This window comes from Chiloscyllium punctatum, chromosome 47 (genome assembly GCF_047496795.1).
Source record: "Chiloscyllium punctatum isolate Juve2018m chromosome 47, sChiPun1.3, whole genome shotgun sequence".
NCBI classification, from domain to species: Eukaryota; Metazoa; Chordata; class Chondrichthyes; order Orectolobiformes; family Hemiscylliidae; genus Chiloscyllium; species Chiloscyllium punctatum.
Window position 1 is genome coordinate 38,762,356 of NC_092785.1, and position 22,240 is coordinate 38,784,595.

Consider the following 22,240-nt stretch of genomic DNA (forward strand, 5'->3'; position numbering starts at 1 on the left):
AGTTTACGAGGTGAACTTATGTTTAGTTTAAATTACCAGATGAGCTTCATGCAGTGTCCTAACAATTCCCGTGTGTGTATCTGTGTGTCTCTGTGTGGGACAAGTCTGTCAGTCTCTGTGGTGCTTAAAGTGATGCAATGCCACCCTCTGCTGGCCTCCCCACGCCACTGCACAGGCATTGGCAGAGGGTGAAAACCATTCAGAGATTGGGAGGGAGAGGGCAGCTGCTCAGAGCACCATCCAAACTGAAGTCTTATCCATGTATTGATCTAAATGTCCTTTAAACGTTGTAACTGTCCCTGCTTTCATCACTTCCTCTGGAAGTTTATTCCACACACAAGACAGACTCTGTCTAAAATAATTACCTCTAATGACATTTGTGAATCATTTTTCCTCGCATCTTCCTCAGTTTTGAATCCCCAACTCTCGGGAAACGACATCAGCCCTTCTGCTTATCTGTACCCCTCACGATTTTGTAAACTTCTGTGAAGTTACCCCTTAATCTCATACTCTCCAGTGAAAAAAAGTCCCAGCCTATCCAGCCTCTCCTTATAGCTCACTCCCTCCATTCCCATCAACATCCAGGTTAATTGCTTCTGAACCCTCTCCAGCTTAATAATATCAAGGTCAATAATATCAAAGTGAATAATCAAGGTATTTTCTAAGGGCACGGGGGTCCAAAACTAGAGGACATAGGTTTAAGGTGAGAGGGGAAACATTTAAAAGTGACCTAAGGGGCAGCTTTTTCACCCAGAGGGTGGTGTGCCTATGGAATGAGCGAGCAGGATGACCAGACTGGACACTGTATTCCAGAAGAGGGCTCACCAATATCCTGTACAACGACAACATGACATCCCAATTCCGATACTCAAAGGTCTGAACAATGAAGACAAGTGTGTTAGACACTTTCTTAACCACAAGATCTATATGAGGTGCAAATTTTAAAGAATTATACCTGACGGCCTAGGTTTCTGTACTACAGCAGTGCCAAAGGCTCTATTTTTAATTGTATAGGTCTTGCTGTTGTTTGATTTACCAAATCCAATTGCTCGCATTAATCCAAACTAAACTCCACCTGCCACCCCTCAGCCCAGTGTGTGACATTAATGCCACCTCCCCCTCCCCCTTCAATTTTAAAGTTCCCATCCCTCTCCAGGAGGCCTGCACACTCCGGCCTTGATTTTCACAAAGACCCTGAGCTTGGGTAGCCTTTTGTGGTTTGGGGGAGGAGACACAGATTGCAGACACAGTCAGTGGGGCGGAGAGACTGGACAGTTATCACTGGCCTGGTATCATTTCATGGCTTTAGGAAGTGAGCAGTCTCACGTTAGAGGTGAGTAATACCGCGGGGTGCTTTGGGGCCAGAAATTAAGCTCTTCCTTCGTCTCCGGTGTTCAGTAATAAATATCCATTTGAGACCCTTCATTGGGCAGAGTGTGTCTGCAGGATTTCTTTCCCTAATATTGCAGACTACAGATCATAGCAATTAAAGCAGTTCATAGTTCATTTCGATGGCACAGCACGTGCACTCAATATACTAGTTAAGACAAATATTTTGTATTTGTTTAACAATACAAGGTGTTTTCTTGTAACTCAGTAATGGTAACCTGATTATAATAAATAGGAGAAATTGAGGATGGCAGATGCTGGAGATCAGAGCTGAAAAATGTGTGGCTGGAAAAGCGCAGCAGGTCAGGCAGCATCCAAGGAGCAGGAGAATCGACGTTTCGAGCATAAGCCCGTCTTCAGGAATGAGGCTGGTGTGCCAAGCAGGCTAAGATAAAAGGTAGGGAGGAGGGACTTGGGTGAGGGGTATTGGGAATGTGATAGGTGGAAGGAGGTCAAGGTGAGGGTATTAGGCCTGACATTGGCCTATCGCAGCTACACTGGCACCACACCCCACCTTTTCCTCCGCTACATCGATGACTGTATCGGCGCTACCTCGTGCTCCCACGAGGCGGTTGAACAGTTCATCCACTTTACTCACACTTTCCACCTCAAATTCACCTGGACCGTCTCAGAATCCTCCCTCCCTTTCCTAGACCTCTCCATTTCTATCTCGGGTGACTGACTCAACACAGACATTTTCTATAAACTGACCAACTCCCACAGCTACTTAGATTACACCTCCTCTCACCCTGCCCCCTGTAAAAACGCCATCCCATATTCCCAATTCCTTCGCCTGTGCTGCAACTGCTCCCAGGAGGGCCAATTCCAATACCAAACAACCCAGATAGCTTCCTTCTTCAAAGAACGCAACTTCCCCTCAGCCATGGTTGACGATGCTCTCCACCACATCTCCTCCACTTCCCACTCCTCTGCCCTTGAGCCCCGCCCCTCCAATCACCACCAGAACAGAACCCCATTGGTCCTCACTTACCACCCCGCCAACCACCAGATCATCCTTCGTCATTTCCGCCATGTCCAACAGACCCCACCACCAAGGATATATTTCCTTCCCCACCCCTATCAGCGTTCCAGAAAGACCACTCCCTCCGCCACTCCCTCGTCAGGTCCACACCCCCCCACGAACCCAACCTCCACTCCCAGCACCTTCCCCTGCAACCACAAGAAATGCAACATTTGCGGCCACACTTCCCCCCTCACTTCCCTCCAAGGCCCCAAGGGATCCTTCCATATCTGCCACAAATGCGCCTGCACCTCCACACACATCATTTACTGCATCCGCAGCACCCGATGTGGCCTCCTCTATATTGGGGAGACAGGCCGCCTACTTGAGGAACGTTTCAGAGAACACCTCTGGGACACCCGCACTAACCAAACCAACCGCCCCGCGGCTGAACACTTCAACTCACCCTCCCACTCCACCAAGGACATGCAGGTCCTTGGACTCCTCCATCGCCAGACCATGGCAACAAGACGCCTGTAGGAAGAGCACCTCATCTTCCACCTCGGAACCCTCCAACCACAAGGGATGAATGCGGATTTCTCCAGCTTCCTCATTTCCCCTCCACCCACCTTATCTCAATCCCAACCCTCAGATTCAGCACCACCTTCTTGACCTGCAATCTTCTTCCCGACCTCTCCACCCCAACCCCTCTCCGCCCTATCACCCTTACCTTAACCTCCTTCCACCTATCACATTCCCAATGCCCCTCCCCAAGTCCCTCCTCCCTACCTTTTATCTTAGCCTGCTTGGCACACCAGCCTCATTCCTGAAGAAGGGCTTATGCCTGAAACGTCGATTCTCCTGCTCTTTGGATGCTGCCTGACCTGCTGCGCTTTTCCAGCAACACATTTTTCAGCCCTGATTATAATAAATCCACACCGAGCTGAAAGCGGGCACTAAATTATGTCCCAAAATCTGGGTATGGTAGTGTAGTGGGTAGTGTCCCTGCCTCTCAGTCAATGCTCTGAATTTAATCCAATTCCTGAACTTGTGTGGTAGTGTTTCTAGCTCTGGACTAGAAGGTCTGGATTCAAGTCCTGCCTATTGCAGAGCTATGTCACATCATGTCAGAACAGGCTGATGAGCAAACACACAGGAGAATACTGTTCCAGCTTTATGGGTATTGCTGAGTGATGCTAGCGTCCCTACCTCCGGGCACAAAGGTCTAGGTGTAAAGCCCACAGAAGTGTCTCATGATACATCAGAACAAACTGATTAAAGTGGATTTAGAATTGTGACTTGATGGAGAAGGAAGAGGTGTCAGTATTGAATTTCAGAGTTTAGGCCCAGGATGACTGAAAGTACAGCCATTCGTGTTGATTGGAGGCACATTTCGCAGCAGTAAAGGTTTATAAAATCAGAATGGTCATGGGTAGGGTGAATAGTCAGGGGTTTTTCCCAGGTTAGGGGTGTTAAGAACGATAGAGGATTGGTTGAAAGTGAGAGGGGAAAAGTTTTGAGGAGGCCTAAAGGGCATCATTTCACACAGAGGGTGGTGTGTGTATGGAATGAGCTGCCAGATGAAGTGGTGGAAGCTGGTACAACTAAAGCATGTAAAAGGCATCTGAATGCTAACAGACCTGGCGAGCTTTTCCAGCAATTTCTGTATTTCTTTTAAAAATGCATTCTTTTTAACACAGGTATTTGAATAAATTAAACATTTTATTTTTGAATGACGCAGGGCCATTTAAACATATTTCAAATCGGCCGAGACCATTTTCTGCTCAGGGTATTGCTCTGTGTATGACAGCAGCAATGATGCACCTCCATGGAACAGGGAATGTGATGGAGACATAGATTGGACAATGTACAAGGAGACCCCACATGGTCCAGTTTGGGAGAGGATGACATTACTGTGTGATTCAACTCAGAGAGTGAGAAAATGCAATCTGCCTGAGAAGGAATGGCCTATTGCACTTTCTCTCCTTCATTGTTCCTCATCACAGCAATGTGTGCGAGCTAAAAAAAAACCTCTACAGTCATCGTTACCATTCTTATTTTTATGGAATCCCTGCAGTGTTGACACAGGCCCTTCGACCCAACAAGTGCATACCAACCTTCCCAACCCATTTCCTTGTATTTACCCCTGACTAATTCACCTAACCTAGAAATCCCTGAACACTACAGACAATTTAGCATGACCAATCCACCGAACCTACACAGTTTGTGGTAGGAAACTGGTCCACCCATGAGAAGCTCACACAGAAAAGTGGAGAATGTGCAAACTCCACACATACAGTCACCCAAGGCTGGAATCGACCCCAAGTCCCTGGTGCTGTGAGGCAGCAGTGCTAACCACCGTGCTGCCCTTTGGTTGATCACTGACCAGAATTCACTGGAATCTCCTCTCTGCCTAAAGCAAAGGGAATTAAGCCAAATCCAACTGTCCCAGGATGGAATCCCATTGCTAGCAGCTGTGTGAGTACAATATCTTCAGAAACAGAATAGCGTTTTGGACAATCTCACAGTTTTCCCTTTAGCCATGAGTTCCAATAATATCTGAACAGAGTTCTTTCAAGTTAAAAGTGTGTGTGTGTGTGTGTGTGTGTGTGTGTGTGTGTGTGTGTGTGTGTGTGTGTGTGTGTGTTTAGAAAGGGAAATATTGATTATATACTTGCAATTCCCAAACATTTACCATTCATCTTTCCATCATAGTTTGACTAACATTGCTCTGGATCATAAATGTGCTATTTGAGCAGATTAAAGAAACTAGCCTGACTTGTTCCTAAAACTGACCCTGACCCAGTCTGAGACCGATATGATCGTCCATATCACAAACCTGGTGACATTTAACATTTGTTGGGAGCAGTGGAGGAGTGGGACTAGAAAAGAAAACAGTGACCCAAAAACCCGTGAACTACAGACTGGTGAGCCTGATGTCAGCGGTGGGAAAGTTGTTGGAGGGGATTCTGAGGGATAGCATTTACATACATTTGGGAAGGCAAGGGCTGATCGGGGTAGTCAACGTGGCTTTCTGCATGGGAAATCATGTCTCATTAATTTGGTTGAGTTTTTTGAAGAGATAACAAAGAAGATTGATGAAGACAGTTTGGTAGACATTGTCTATATGGACTTCAGCAAGGTGTTCATTTAAAGAACAAAGAGCAAAGAAAATCTACAGCCCAGAAACAGGCCCTTCGCCCTCTAAGCCTGAGCCGATGAAAAATGTCCTGTCTAAATCTGTCACCCAATTCCTAAGCATCTGTATCCCTCTGCTCCCCATCTACTCATGCATCTGTCCAGACGCATCTTAAATGAATCTACTGTGCCTGCCTCTACCACCTCTGCTGGCAACGTCTTCCAAACGCCCACCACCCTCTGTGTGAAGTACTTACCGCGTGTATCCCCCTTAAACATTCCACTTCTCACTTTGAAAGCACGACCTCTCGTTATTGAATCCTTCAATCTGGGAAAAAGCTTGTCTCGATCCACACTGATTCCTGAAGAAGGGCTTATGCCCGAAACGTTGATTCTCTTGCTCCTCTGATCCTGCCTGGCCTGCTGTGTTTTTCCAGCACCATATTTTTCAATTCTGTCCACCCTGTCTATACCCTTCATAATTTTGCAAACCTCAATCAGGTCCCCCCCCCCCCCCCCCCCCACCCATGTCCTTTTTTCTAGTGAAAGTAATCCTAACCTACTCAGCCTCTCTTCATAGCGAGTATTTCATTCTGATTGGTAGACAGATGAGTAAGGTTCGGTCACAGGGGATACAGAGGAAGCTCGTCACAATTGGCTTGAAGGAAGAGGGGTATTTTTCAGACTAGAGGCTTGTGAGCAGCAGTGTGCTGGAAGAATCAGTACTGAGTTCACTGCATTTCATCATTTATCTCAGGGTTTTAGATGTGAATATTGGGGCCATAGTTAGTAAGTTTACAGATTACATCGGAAAGGTGGTGTAGGAGATTATCTCAGAGTACAAGACCGTAATTAGATGGGACAAAGGGGCAAGGAGTGACAGATGAAGTTTCTTGGGAAGGCAAATCATGGCAGAAATTATACACTAATGTTAAGGTCCTGGAGAGTGTTGTGGAACAAAGGGACATCGGACTGCAAGTACATTGTTCCTTGAAAGTGGAGTCGCAGCTGGACAATGTGGGACAGAACACATTTGGCACATTTGCCTTAATCAGTCGTAGCATTGAGTATAGGGGTTGTGGTGGCATGTTGTATCTGTACAGGATGTTGGGGAGGCCACTTTAAGAATACTACATACAACTCATTGTCTGCAGAAATGATTTAAACACCGATGTTCCAGGACTGGAAGTTTGAGCTTCGTGGAGAGGTTGATTAGGTTGAGGTGCTTTCTCCTGGAGTGTCAGAGGCTGAAGGGGTGACATTACAGAGGTTCACAAAACCAGCAGTGGCATGGATATTCTAAACAGCCACGTTCTGCTCCCCAGCGTAGGGGAATCCAGAACAAGAGGGCATAGGTTGGAGGAGAATGGGCGAATAATTTCGAAGGGACCTGAAGATAAATGTTTCACACAGAGAGCGGTGTGTACAGAAAGTTGGGTCAGAGGAAGTGGTGAAGGCGGTTACAATCACACATTTAAAAAGTATCTGAAAGAAGAGGGATATTGGTCAAATGCTGGCAAATGGGACTGGATCAGATTTGATATCTGATCGGAGTGAACAGGTTGGACTAACGGGTCTGTTTCCGTTCTGCATGATTCTCTGATTCAATAAGAAGGATGACGAATAATTCTGAAAGGCCCTTTCAAGTCGGAATCCTCTTCACTGGAAGTTTATCATGCCTCTATGTTCACATTGATTGAAAGCTGCATTAGTTAAATATTTGACAGAAGTGTGAGTCATGCATAATATAGACAGGGTATAGACAGGAAAGTGGGGCTGAGACCCCAACCTGATCAGCCAAATCTTAGTGCCTGGTGGAGCAGGCTCAAAGTATCTAATGACCCACTCCTGCTCTGCAGTCCCATGTTTCTGTGATCCATTCAGCCCATCAAACCTGCTAGACAGGAGAACTTAGATGCTACTTACTGCTATAAACTGGTGCACAGAAACACAGACAATTCAGCCCTTCAAAACTGTCCCACACGCTTTGAGGTGATTTGGGAAGTGTAATTGGAAAATCCAGGCACGGGTATGAAAGAGGCCCCTCCCCTCTCTGAAACTTGTGCTTCATTTATTGGTCATGTTTCGACCCAAGTTCACTGTGAATACAGCCCTCATACCTCACCCAGAGATGGCTCACAGTATCCTCTGGTCTCCCTGACTGCAACATTCAATAACAGTACATCCATGAAAATAACACCCACTAACTTTCCAATAACAGAATGTGAGAACATCAGAAACAGGGGCAGATCGCTCACTCCCCAAGCCTGCCTTGCCCTTCACTAAGATCATGATTGATCTGCTCTTGTTCTCAAATCCTCTTTCATACCCAATTCTTCATAGCCCTCAACTCTCTGAAAAGTCAATATCCATCTAGCTCCTCTTCAAATACTTTCAGTCATCTAGCTCCCCGAAGACTCTTGAGAAGAGAAATCCTGACATTCAATCCCACCTGTTTGAAGAAAACACTTGCTGCTCCTATATCATGGCTTATTGATGTGAACAAAAGAGGTTGAGACAAGGGTTCAGGTAAAAATGACTGGCCCCGATATCAAGGCAGTGGTTGACTTCTGTTAAAGGAGCTTAACAAAACTGGACTTAATGGGAATCAGAGTAACCTCTCCAGTGTTTGGTGTCAAACATGGCACAAAGGAAGATGTTCATCATCTCAGTCCTGGGTCACCTCTGTGTGAGATCCTCAGGGTAGCTTCGTATCTATAAACATCTTCAGCTGCTTCATGAATGTCTCCCCGCCCCCACCTTCCCCACCATAAGATCAGAAGTGGGGATGGTCACTGAAGACTCCACAATGTTCAGAACATTTTGTCCCCCCTCAGCTCCTGAACTGGTCTGTGTCCGTGTGCAGCAAGACCCAGACAACACTCAGGCTTGTGCTGTTAAAGTGTCGGTAACATTCATGTAACAGCACTTCCTGACACTGCACATTGCCACAGTTAAACAAGAGTTCATTCAGCACCTCACGCTGGTTTCACAGGAATATGAGGAAGCCATTCAGCACATTGATATTATTGGAGTAGAACAGGGACAGCCCACTCAGTACCTCCGGCCTATTACTCAGGAAGAGAAGGAGTCTAATGTGATGGACGACCAGAGCCCCTCGAAAATATTTGAAGGCAGTAGCGTAGACTCGAATGTTTTCTTATTTTAAAGGGAATGTAAAGTGTCTGTTCCAGATGCAATGTGGCAGCATCAAGAGAAAATTCAGAGAGAGTAGCAGCCAGGAAACATTCCCTGGAGCTTCCAACTCTGTGGAGACCCCAATAGTTTCTGATGTTACTGAGAAACCAAAACCCAGAGATCCTAACCTGTGAGAGCTGGCCACACTCATTCAGGCTGCATTAAAATTAACCTAAGGCCTCCCTCGCTGTTTACTCAAGTGTCTTAACTAACAAGCTTGGACAATCCAGGACAAAATATCCTCTTACAGCTACAGCATCATCAGACTGGTCAGTACATCAACCTGTCAAACAGGAACCAGGGGTAACCCAGTCAGGCCCATGGCCTTGTCCAATCGGACGAGGAAGATGCCAATCAGCCCCTTGAGTGACTTACACAGAAACAGCAGGAGGCCATTCCCGCCTCAATGCACTTACACGGGGGCAGAATGTGGTAATTGATGTTGATTCCTGATGAATGTCTTATTCCGAAACGTCGACTCTCCTGCTTCTCGGATGCTGCCTGACCAGCTCTGTTTTTCCAGCAATCAACGCTCTACTCTGATCTCCAGCATCGGCAGTCTTAAGTGTCTCCAGATTGATGCTCTAACATGATGAACAATTGGAGCAGAGGCTGCACAGACAGACTGTTCCACGTTGTTCCTCCTGGCTCCGTTTCTCATGATACACATGTAGGACTTTAACATGGTGAGGAGGGAAGCCATATGTCTTGTGTGAAGTCTCAAGAAGGCACCTTCCATCTCCGAGAAGCCAGCCTGCCGTTTCTACGTAGGGTGGAAGCTGGTGGGAATGGCTACCTGTTTCAGACGGAAGGTATTGTGGCTGCTCTTGGGGATTGTGAACAACCTGGCGTTCAGTACGGGTTCACACGCCGACGGCACAATAACGTGGGGAGAGTTAGTAAAGGCATGTTAGATTGATGAATGGACTCTCTAAGTTCAAATAATGGTGATCTTGTTCATGTTGACCTTGTCTAGTGCACGTCCTGTGCAGTGTAACCTGTATGCCTTACTCTGTCCAAGTCTATTTCCACCCTATAATCTGTCTGGCCATGCTTAATATGAGCTGCCCCCACTGCTCATAAATAAAGTGTTTCCCTGTACTGAGGGACACGTGACAATAAATCAAACCAATCAATCCTCGGTAAAGTATGGAATTTCTCACACTACCAACGTTCGACAATATATTCTGATTTCTGTTCTGTGTGTGTGCATGTGTATGTGTGTGTGAATGTGTGTGTGTGTATATATCTGTTGCAAGTCTATTAGCCTTTCAGGACGAAACACCTCTGCCTGATCCTCTACCTGTTCAGGTTTTTCCTGCACCGTGACATCAAACAGGGTGTCAGTTCACTGCAGATCAACTCCTTTGGCTTTTTATTACGGTTTTCCTTCCTGCTCTAACTTATGACAGTGGAATCTTGTTACTATACAGTCTGGAAAAATCCTGGGTATTTTTCTTTTAACTCCCCAATTCCCTAGTTTTCCTTTTGCCTTCTCCAATACAAGGGGTGCCACTCCCACCTTGGATCCTGTTAAATCGTTCACAAGAATAAACTATATTCCTGGAAATGACACTCTGTTACTCACTGTCACTGTTACTTCCCCAACCTTGATTTGGCATTCCATCCTGATGTTACACAAGGGAATACTTAATTTCTAACCCCATTCCACAAATTGTTACGATCTTGATTAATATGTCAGAAAGAGTGAAAATACTTTCATCTCTCACTATTAGAGGCCGAGAGAAAGTGCGGGCTGCAGATGCTGGAGTTGAGAGTTGAAAAGTGTGGGGCTGGAAAAGCATAGCCAACCAGGCAGCATCCAAGGGGCAGAAGAGTTGACATTTCAGGCATAAATTCTTCATCAGGAAAGTGGGAGGTGGGGTAAGGGAGGGGGAAGGGGGCCGAGAAATAAATAGGAGAGTGGGAGCGGAGCTGGGTGTAAGATAGCTTGGAAGGTGAAAGGTAGACGCAGGTGGGGTGTGATGGTGATTGGTCGGAGAGGAGGGTGTTGTGGATAGGTGGTAGGACAACGAGAACCCTCAAACTAGAACCATCATCAATGTTGACTTCACCAAATTCCAAATCTCCCTTCCACCAACCTCTGCCAGATTGAACCATTCAATCTCGCACTGCCCTCTTGAACCGCCCTAACTAGCCAGCTTCCTTCCCACCTACCGACTCCACCCTCCAAACCTTACTCCAACCTACATCTTACTCCAACCTACCTCTTCTTATCGCCTTCCCAGTGACCCTCCCACCAGCCGAGCTACTCCCCTCGTATTTATCTTTCAGCCCCATTGTCCCCCCACCATGTTCCTGACAATCGGTTTCTGCCTGATATTCGATTGTTCTGCTTTTTGGATGCTGCCAGAATTTTTTTGCTTTTCCTGCGTCTCACTTCTCAACTATTAGAGACTGAGCAGATCCCATATCTCACAAAATTATAACTTCTTGTCCTTCTCCCCCTGATCTTTCTAACTAAACTTTATCTACTGAGGCGAATTCTTTCAGAGATCAGGTACCGACTCCATACCCAGACCCTGCCTCGGCTGTGCACTCTCCTGCAGCTCCTTGGCTCCACTTGGGGTCTCCTTTACCAGTTTCACTAATGCCACTGGCTTAGCCTCTTCTACCGCATCTTTCCCCAAAGTGCCTTTCTTCAACGCCCATCACAGTGTGTCCCAGCTTACTTCAATGAAAACACCTTTTCCCAGTGCCCTTCTTAAACCATCAGCACTGTCATTTTATGTGTTCCACTCCCTTATACTGAGAACACCTGAGGCCTTTCACCTCCTTCCAACCCCTTTGGGCTTCTTTTCTCACCAGTGGTAAACTATTGTGCGCTACTGTTCGCTTTGTAATGTGTGAACTTCCCTTCTCCCAATTTCTATCCCTCATAGCATGAAAATTCTCCTGGAAGCTAAATTTCATGTCATGCACCAATGCATATTTACCTGCCATTTCTGTCGCGCTTCTCGCTTCTTGAACTTTCTGTTCGTGCACATGAATTCTTACCGTCTCTGGAAGTGAATCATTCAACTTCTCCAGCATAATAATCTCCCTTCGAGCCTCACAGGTCTTATCTATTTTTAAGTCCAGCACCCATCTATCAAAATGACTGTAGTTAATTCTTTCAAACTTAACATATGTATGACCTGGTTCCGTCTCTATTTTTATGAACCTCTGTCTATATGCTTCTGGTACCAATTCATAACCAATCAAAATAACCAATTTAACATCTTGATAATCTCTTGATCCCTCATCTGACAGCGCTGCACATGCCTCACCAGCTGTGCCCACCAGCTTAGTCTGAACGAGCATTACCCACAAGTTCATTGGACACGTCATCTGCCGAGTCATTTTTTTCAAATGAAATAAAAAATGTTTTGACATTTTTCTCTTCGAAATATGGCAAAGCACTACCATAGTTGTATACATCCTGACGTTCTCCCTTCATCTCCATCCTGTTAATTTAACTTTCTTGTCTAATTCCCAACTTCTGAATCTCAAATTCTCTCTCTCTTTCTTTTTCCTCTCCTTCACTTTTTTTCTCTCTCTGTTTCCGTCTCTTTCTTTATCTTCTAACTTCAGTTGCCATATTTGCAATTTAAGTTTTATCTAACTCGACTGCACTTGTCTGTTTCTCTAATACATCAAAGTGCTTTACCAACTCCATTACAATTTCAGCTTCCCTTTTGTCCCTGGTTAAACCCAATTCCAACCTACTTGCTAATTCTTAAAAATGTCCTCCTTTTGTCTTTCTAAACTTTCTTGGCAAATTTGGGAGCCTCTTTAGTAATGTTAAAAGCCTTTTCCCTCACTTTTAATTTAAACAACCACCAGTAAACAAAATTAAGCAGATCTTCCGACCGGTTTTATTTGAAGATCTAGGTCACTAATTACAACGTGTTGGAATTTGCTGGGACATTTTGTACCCGGAATCTGTTCAAATCTTTCAGCGTCCCATACAGCAGGGCCCCAAACTGTGGAGACATCTATGTCGAGCAGTTCTGTTAATTAAAGCCACAAACCTAAAACGCTCACCTCACCTCGTAATCTGTTAATACATGAGTGACAAAGAACTCCCAAATTCCACTAATAAAAGAAGAATAACAGTTTGTGTGTATGCAAGTTAGCTCGCTGTGCTTGAAGGTTTGTTTTCTGATGATTCGACACTATGACTAGGTAACATCATCAGTGAGAGTCTCTGCTGAAGTGCTGGTGGTATGTTGCGCCTCGCTATTTTTAGGTCTTGGGTTCTTAAGATGGGTGATGTCATTTCCAGTTCTTTTGTTTTATAAGAGAAGGTAGATAGGATCTAAATTGATGTGTTTATTGACAGACTTCTGGTCAGAATGCCATTCCTCTAAGAACGTCCTTGCGTGTCTGAGTATGTGTGTGCGTTGTCCCAATTAAAGTGGTGCCCTTCTTTGCCTGTATGTATGGAACATAGTGATAATGGGTCATGTCATTTGGTGGCCAGTTGGTGTTCATGTGTCCTGGTAACACAACAACAGGACCAATTCAATGGCAGAAGAATGATTTTATATACACTGTTTAAATAATGTGTGTGTGCAGATAAGTAACATTTTTCATATGTGCACAACACATTCTAAATGAAGAACGGAGACACAGTTAACAAAAAGTGATGCATATGATGTATAAAATTTATAAAACATTAAAACGTCATTTGATTCTCATCTAAAATGATATGTTCCCCTTCCCTCAACGTTCCTTGTTTTTCTGGAATTCTCCACTCCAATCTCTCATTCTTATCAGGATGTGTTATAAATTCTTGCTTCTGGTGTCCCAACTTATTTCAGTTAATCCCCTTTCTTCCAGAATTCAATATATTGGCCTGTTGGATACTTTCCAAAGCTAGTGTCTGTCATATTATTGGAGATCAAAATTCTGGCATCAGAGCCAGTATTTGAACACATTGCTCTGTTGTCCATGCACTATACAAAGGACCACGGCACACAGGAATTGCCAAAACATTGAGGGATGTGCATCTACTTCTTTCGATGATCTCGTTTTCTCATTTTTCACATTTCCTCATCTATGTTTTCTCGCTCTTTCTCTTTGTATCTTGTTAAGAAATTTACCAATTATTCTTTGCGTCTCCTCTATCAAAGCTCCTTCTTTCGGTTTATATCTATTTGTCTCTTCTTGATGTAATGTGATTATAATTGAACAATGTAACTACAATGACATGTGCGAGGAGCTGGCCAGAGTTAATTGGAAGGGGAGCCGAGCAAGGCAGACCGTGGAACAGCAAAAGCAGGAATTTCTGGGAATATTTCGGAGGGTATCAGAAATTCTCCCAAAGGTGATGAAACATACTCATGGGAGGACAAGGCAACCATGAGTAATAAGGCATCAAACCAAAAGAGGAAACATACAATGTGGTGAAGATGATTGGGAATCCAGAGAATTCATTGGCTCGGAAACAATATAAGGCTGGCATCACTGTCACTGCAGATCTCTTAATCATGATCAGGGAGAAAAACAGAGGAACCACATTCACTTTAAACACAGAAAATGGTATTACTCAAGGAAAAAGATTCAGATGAATTAAACAATTGAATTAAAAACAGTTAATTGTTTTGCAGAATGTGTCAGATTGAAAGCATGACCCGGGAAGAGACCCTCAGCAGAATGACAGTATGAAAATGGAAGTGTTACCACACCAGAAACCAGAGTAGGTCACTGAGTACATGACTGATGGGTGAATGGGTCTCGATGTGAACTAAGGGACAGACAACAGAATTGCATTTCAGATATTGCAGCTCAAAAACTGCGTATTTATGTAGTGCTGTAGACTACAGCAGCAGGAGAAGCAGAACAGCATTCAACCACAACCTGTAACTTTTGGCCTCGAATAATTTCCTCAGTCTGCCATTACCATCAATACGGTCTATGTTTCAGTAATGACTGTGGGTGAACATGACTGGGTCAGAACCACGTGAACCTAAACCTGATGCTAACCCATTAAAGCTACCACTCTTGACAAACAGATCTGATCGAAGCTCCGCAAGCCTGTCATATTCTGACATAAATGGTGATGGATGATTAAACAAATGACGGAGGAAAGGGCTCCACAAATATCCCCATCCTAAATAATTGAACAGTCATGTACATCAGTGTAAAAGACCAGGATGTGGTAGCTGCACCACCCTCAGCCAGAAGTGTGGAGTTGATTATCCACCTCACCCTCGCCATGATACTCACAGAATCACAGATGCCCGTCTTCAACCAATTCGTTTTGCTTTTCGTGACATGAAGAAACAGCTGAACACAGTACGTACGAAAAAGGCAATGGTCCCTGACACCATTCTTGTAATAGGACTGAAGACTTGTGCTGCACAACAAGCCGTGTCCCTGGGGAAGCTCTTTCATTCCAGATCCAACTCTGACATCTCCCTGGTAATGTGGAAAATTACTCAACTATGTCCAGTTCCTAAGAGGATTATAATTACATCTGACCAGTTACCTCCCCCTCAGTCCCACCTCGACAGTCAAATTGGTGAGAGTTCTTTTTGACAGAGTTGTCAAGCAGCACAGAAATAACCTGCTCAGTATGATTTCATATAGGTCCCCATGTAGAGATGGTGCTGCTGTGGAAAGGTCACTGGATTACTAATCCAGACCAGGCTAATGCTCTGCCAGCTGGTGTAAGTTAAACACAATTGACAAAATATTAGGATGCAAAATCTGGTGTCCGTAAATAGTGACCTTCAAGCCAATGTCGATTGTACACAACAATTTGCTTCACAAATGTCCTTTCAGAAAGTGAATCTCCCGTGCTTTCCTGGTCTGGCCTAAACGTGACTTCAGACACACAGACATGTGATACACTTTGCAATGGTCTCTGAATCCGCCAAACAAGACATTCTATTGTATCAAACTGTTCCGAGGTCAAAAGGATAAAACCAGACAGGACACCCAGCCCCAGCCTCAGTATCGGAAAAAGGGAATGAGAAACACAGTCCTGTTGACCCTGCCGAGACCTCCTTCCTAATATCTGAGAGCTTGTGACGAACCTTGGGAAGCTATAAAGTAGGAAGTGCAGTTCTCCATTTGGTCTGTCGAGTTTGCTACCCAATTCAATATAATGATACCTGGCTCTATATTTCAATATCGTTCTCCTCCTCTCCCACCATTCCTTTACTGTCTCTAAATCCTTATTTATATTCAGTGTCTTAGCTTCCAGCTTCGAGTGCATTCCCCAGGTTCACCAGTCTCTGAGAGCAGACATTTATTGTCTACTCATTGCAGAATGGCCTGTCTGTACCTCATACTGTGGACCCTTGTTTTAGACACCACAGCCAGGGGAATTATTATCCCTGTTTTCAATCCGTCTCACCCTGTCAGAGCTTTATATATCTCACTGAGATCTCCACACATTTTCCTAAACCCCATGGAATACAGACCCAGTCGCCCCAAACTCTGCTCCCACAACAAGCCTGTCATCACAAAGATCGGTCTGGTCATCTTTACTGCTCTCCCTCAATGTCAGGTTTGTCCTTTATTATGTACTGAGACCAAATCTGCAGAATACTGCACAGTGTTTGAGATAGGGTCACACCAAAGCCCTCTACAGCTGCAGTAAGACACGCTTACCCCTGGACTCAAATCCCCCTGAAATGAAGGTCAGCACATCATTGATCTTCCTAACTGCTTTATGTTCCTGCAATATTGCTTTCACTGCCTGGTCTACAGGGAGATCCAGATCCTTTGCGATGTTACAGCTCCCCACTTGGTAGGTCTATGTACACTGGGCAGCGTGTGAAGGCCATTCCCAGTATTGCCTTGTGGGTTCAGACCTCACTGTGCTGCAGGGACCTCAGAGGGGCGCGCAGACGGAAACAACAAAAAGGCCCATACGTCGCTTTTCAGATCAACATGTTTCAAACAATCCCTTTTCAAATGAAAAGCTGCCAATCTCTTGTTCCCACCAATGGGCACACTGTCACCTCAACCCACCTTGCTCTCCATCTGCCACGTATTTGCCCATTCACTCCACTTGTCTTAGTCAACTTGAAGCTTTTTTACAACCTCCTCACCCACTCGCAATCCAACATCCTTTAGTTCTATCAGCAGGTTGGGATATATTGTATTTGATTCCCGCAACCAAATGTTTAATGGGTATTGTGAACAGCTGGAGCCTGAGCACCGATCTCTGTGATATCCCAGAAACCTTCCTCTGTTATTTTTTTAAAATAATATTTATTTCCTGAATCTGGGTGTGACTGGCTGGGCCAGCATTTATTTCCTGTCCCTGGTTGCCCCTTGGGAAGGTGGCGGTGAGCTGCCTTGTTGAACCGCTGCAGACCACTGTGGATTCAGTGACAGTAACACCATTGAATGACAAGGGGCAGGTTAGATTGTATTTTAGTGGTGATGGTCACGGTCTGGCATTTGTGTGACGTGACTATTACTTGCCACTTGTCAGCCTGGATACTGTCCAGATCTTGTTGTATGTGAACATGGACTGCTTCAGTATCTGAGGAGCCACAAATGTTACTGAATATTGTGCAATCATTGGCAAACATCTCCACTTCTGACATTAAAATGGAAGAAAGGTCATTGATCAAGCAGCCCTGAAGATGTTTGGGCCTAGGCCACTGCCCGAGGGACTCCTACAGATTTGGAGCTGAGTTGACTGACCTTTATCAACCATGCCCACCTTCCTCCGTGTCAGGTATGATTCTAACCAGCGGGGAGTTTGCCCCTGATACCCATTGATTCCAGTTTTGCTAAGACCCCTTGATAACACACTTGGGCGAAGGCAGCCTTGATTTAAAGGGCTATCACTTTCACCCCACCCCTGGAATTCAGCTCTGTTGTCCATGTTTGAACCACGGTAATGAGGTCAGGAGCTGAGTGGCCCTGGTGGAGTCCAAACTGGGCGTCAGTGACCAGGGTATTGCTGAGCAAGTGCTGCTTAAACGCACTGACACCTTCCACCACTTGACTGATGATCGAGAGTAGACTGATGGAGTGGTATTGGCCGGATTGGATTTGGTCTGCTTTTTATCTACAGGAGATACCTGGGGTAATTTTCCATTAATTTTCTGTTAACTTCCAACTTGCCTTATGTTTTGTGAGTTTTATAAGTTCACAGTGACCCACCGCTGATTCATTGAAACTCTAGAGAACATAGGCCGAGTTTCCTTATCACGCAATCTCGCCATCTGAGGGATTTATCTGGATAATGTCCAATACACTTCCTCTGTGGTCAGTATATTCTTTCTTAGATTTGGTCACCAAAACTGTTCTCAATACTCCAGGTACAGTCTCACCAACACTCTGTGAAACTGCTTCAACGTGTCTTTACATCTATATTCTGACTCCCTTAAAGGAAGGCAAACCAAACTTTAAGTTTCCACTTACATATGTTCCTCCAAATATCCTTCACATCATTGCATATTCAAACTCACTGTGTGAGTTCTTATCGAAAGCCTTCTGATAATCTAAAATATGCCAATTCTACTGGATCCCCATTATCTATGCTGTAAGAATCAACTTCAAACAATTACAAAGTTTCTCATGTATGATTTCCCTTTCAGAAATGCATACTGAGTATCTCAAATTTTGCTGTTAATGTCTAAGTATCCAATATCACATCCTATATAATAGATTCCAACAGTTTCCCGACAAATATCAAGTTAATTTGTCAGCAGTTCTCCACACTGTCTCTTCTTCCCTTTGTAGATGCTTGGATCCCTACCATTCATCTATAGTGCTTGGATCACGTTTACTAATGTTCATTTATCTACACCACCTTCCAGACTCTGCAGAATGTACAGGAAAATAGAACACAGTCATCGACAATGCAATCAATACTTCTATTTGTGATTTATTTCTGAAGATTTTGGTATGAAGTACATCTGTTTTTTTCGAGGTTAATAATGCTCAATCCAGCTGCATGTTCAATATTGCCTTGTTACTGATATGAATTGACTTTATGTCTTTACTTCCACAAGTCCTATACGATCACTTTGTATTTCTGGGTGATTTTCTGGATCTTACTCCATTAAGACAGATGTAAAGTAACTGGTCATTTGCTTTGCAATTTGCCTGTTATCCACCATAAACTCGTCTCTCCCAATTGCAAATTTCCACATTTGACACTGTTTTTTTTTCTTTTGAAATATAGATCATAGATTTTTGCAGTCTTTGTGTTCCTGTTTGTTTGCATGCATGTTCGCTTTTTGATTTCCTCATCAGTTTCATGGCCCTCCTTTTCTGGATTGCAATTTTCTGAGAATTCTTAGGATTTCACAATGTCTGGAATTCTTCTGAAGTCACTTCCTGTGATTAACATATTCTTTAATTTGTTATGTTAATCATTATTGATTCACTTACTCACTCTTTGGTGTTTTCACCTGAAATAAGTAGCCATATCTTTCAGACTATGCAGTATTTCTAAAAGTCTCCTGGTCCTGACCAGATATATTCAGGAACACTGCAGGAGGACAGAGAAGTAATAGTGGGGGCTCTGGTTGGTAGCCAAAGGGTGAGGTCCCGGAGGACTGGAGGGTAGTGAATGCTGTGCCCTTATTCAAGAAGAGCTACAAAGAAAAACCTGGGAATTATAGACCAGTAAACGTAACATCTCTAGTAGGTAAGTTTCTTGAGAAGACTCTGAGACAGACGATATACACTCATTTGGCAAGTCAGGGTGTGATTATGTGTATGGGGGAATCATGGCTCAAACATTTGTGAGACTGCTATGGTGAAATGACCAGTAACTTTGACAAGTGCATGGTGGTATAAATAGTGTATATGGATTTCAGTAAAGCCTTCCGTAAGGTTCCACATGGTAGGCTGCTCTGGAAGTTTAGATCATATGGAATTGAGGGGGAGCTGGCAAATCAGATCCAAAATTTGCTTGAGGGTAGGAAACATAGAGTAATAGTGGAAGCATGCTTACCGGACTGAAGGCCTGTGATGAGTGGAATGCCTCAGGAGTTGGTTCTGGGACCATTAATGTTTGTTTTATGCATGTATATTCTATATATATTTACATATTACACACATCTATGATTTAGATGAGAATGTACAGGCATGAATTATAAGTTTCAAGGTGACACTAAAATAGGCGGTATTGTGGACATTGAGGAAGGTTATCAGAAATTTCAGAAATTACAGCAGTGCCTTGATCAGGTGGGGAAGTGGGCCGAGAAATAGCAAATGGAGATTAATACAGATAAGTGTCAGTTCTTGCATTTTAGAAAGTCAAATCAAGGCAGGAGTTTCATGGTGAATGACAGGGTCTTAAGAATTGTATTGCGACAAAGGGACCTTTGAATTCAGGGTCAAGGTTCTCTGAAAGTGGAGTCATGTGAATGGACATTTTGTTTGGAATGGACCAGTTGAGGCTGAAGGGACTTTCTCCATGCTGCCAGACTCTATGACGCTCACAATCATTGCTTGTCCCATTGAATGTTATATTATACTTCCCCAATCCATTGGAGTGTCCTTGACCCTCTCGCCTCCGGGCTTCCATGATGTTTGACCAGAATGATCAAACATTCGATATTGTATTCAGACGCCGTGTAAAAATGCAACATATTGATGTCACTATTCCTCCAAAGCTGCTTCTGAGCAAGGTTATTAATTAGTCCTCCTGACAACACAACACCAAATCTGAAATAACCTGCTCTCTAGTTTGGTTCACAATATACTGTTCAACCGACCTGATACACACTTACGGAAGTTATTCTTCACAGTATTAGTAGTCACTGCAGTTTCGGTGCAACTTGAGACCATCCATTATTACAGCAGCACCCACGAATATTTGTTACTCATTCACAGGATGAGGGTGTCGCTGGATAGCCAGTATTTATTGCCCATGCCAGAGGGCAGTTAACAGTCAGTAGTGTTGTCTTCAGTCTGCAGTCACATGCAGGCCACACCAGGTAATGACAGCAGTATCCTTCCCTCAAGGATATCAGTGAACCAGATGAGTTTTTCCAACAATTGACAATGGATTCCTGATCATAATAAACCCTTGATTCCAGATACTTATTGAATTCAAATTCCACCATCTGCCATGGCAGGATTTGAATTCATGTCCCCAGAATATTATCTGGGTCTCTGGGTTAAGAGATCAGTGATAATATCACTGTGTCATTGCTCCCCCTTGCATATACTTGCATACCTAATTTCCAGAACATATGTTGTAAAGTATTTACGTGACAGATTTGGTTTTGATACATAACACACTAATGTTTGCTTCACCTTGATATTTGTAAGATCCACCCAAACTGATTCTGTGGGAACTGATGGAAAGGGTCTGAGGCGTTATTACTGATAGACTTGGACAAGACGTTCAGGGAGACTCACTTCAACGCTGAGATGATCTGAAGAATTGGTCAGCAATACAGGACAAGCATCAATATTCTTTCCCCCCACTTTGCCAGGATAAGTGTCACCATATTCTTCTGCTCCCTCACACTCACTGTATATCTGTTATAACCCCTACGCCAGAACAAGGCTCACACTCTATCTCCAAATAAGGCTTAAGCACGACAACACTCACTGTTGAATTCAGCACCTTCCTTCCCCCAATTTTTCTGTCACTGACGCAATAGCCCCGCACACTAATACCACTGCATGGATACAACACTGTGGTCAGACTCCATCCGGACATCTCACCCTTCACCCTTCACCCTTCCCCTTTCCCAGCATTAACAGCAGGGACACCCACTCCCACCCTCACTCCGTCCCTCCTCTTCTCCCATTACTGGAGAAAATAGGACATAAAGGGCCACTCAGGGTGTTAGAGTGCCCGATATCCGTTCCCTCACCCTCTACCTCGACATATGGGGAGGATCCTGGAAAGAGCCAGAGAGGACCAGGGCACCTTGTGTGGAGATTCTGAAACATCGACGTCCCACCAACCAAGTAAGCAGCAATGTTCAGGAAAGAGCAATTCTCAATTTAAACTCGCTGGGAGTTCCAATCTCATGAATGTTCAATAGCTTCATGAATGTTTTCGATGTGAATAAATTCAAGACCAATGATCATTTTAGCTCTGAAAGTAAACTCTGAGTCAATGTTACACTTACTCAAGTGTCTTTTTAACATTTTTAATGATGGGAATAAACATTATTTATGTTTTTATTGCTTTGATTCATGCTTTTATCGAAGCCTGAAAAGGAATAAATATGCCCTGCACTGAAATTTGTTCTGCGCCTAAATGGGTCTGCGGCAAAATGGGCTGCACCAAACAGGCCGCACCAAACAGAATGAAGTATTCAGTAAATTACACAGCACAGGAGGACGCCATATTACCATCCCAGGCTGTTATGCAGAAGCAGGGACACCCTGGGTAGCTGTCAGGAAATACAGAGTATAGATCATTACTCATTTTGTGTTTGGAAAGCTGTAACGAGTGGAATTCTTCAGGTATCTGTATGAGATCATCAACAAATTACAATCTATTGTAATGAACCAGATGAAGGAGATGGGGCTCAGTTTGATCATACACCAGAATAATCATTCAATAAGATGTCAAATGGAGACAGAGCATCTGCAATA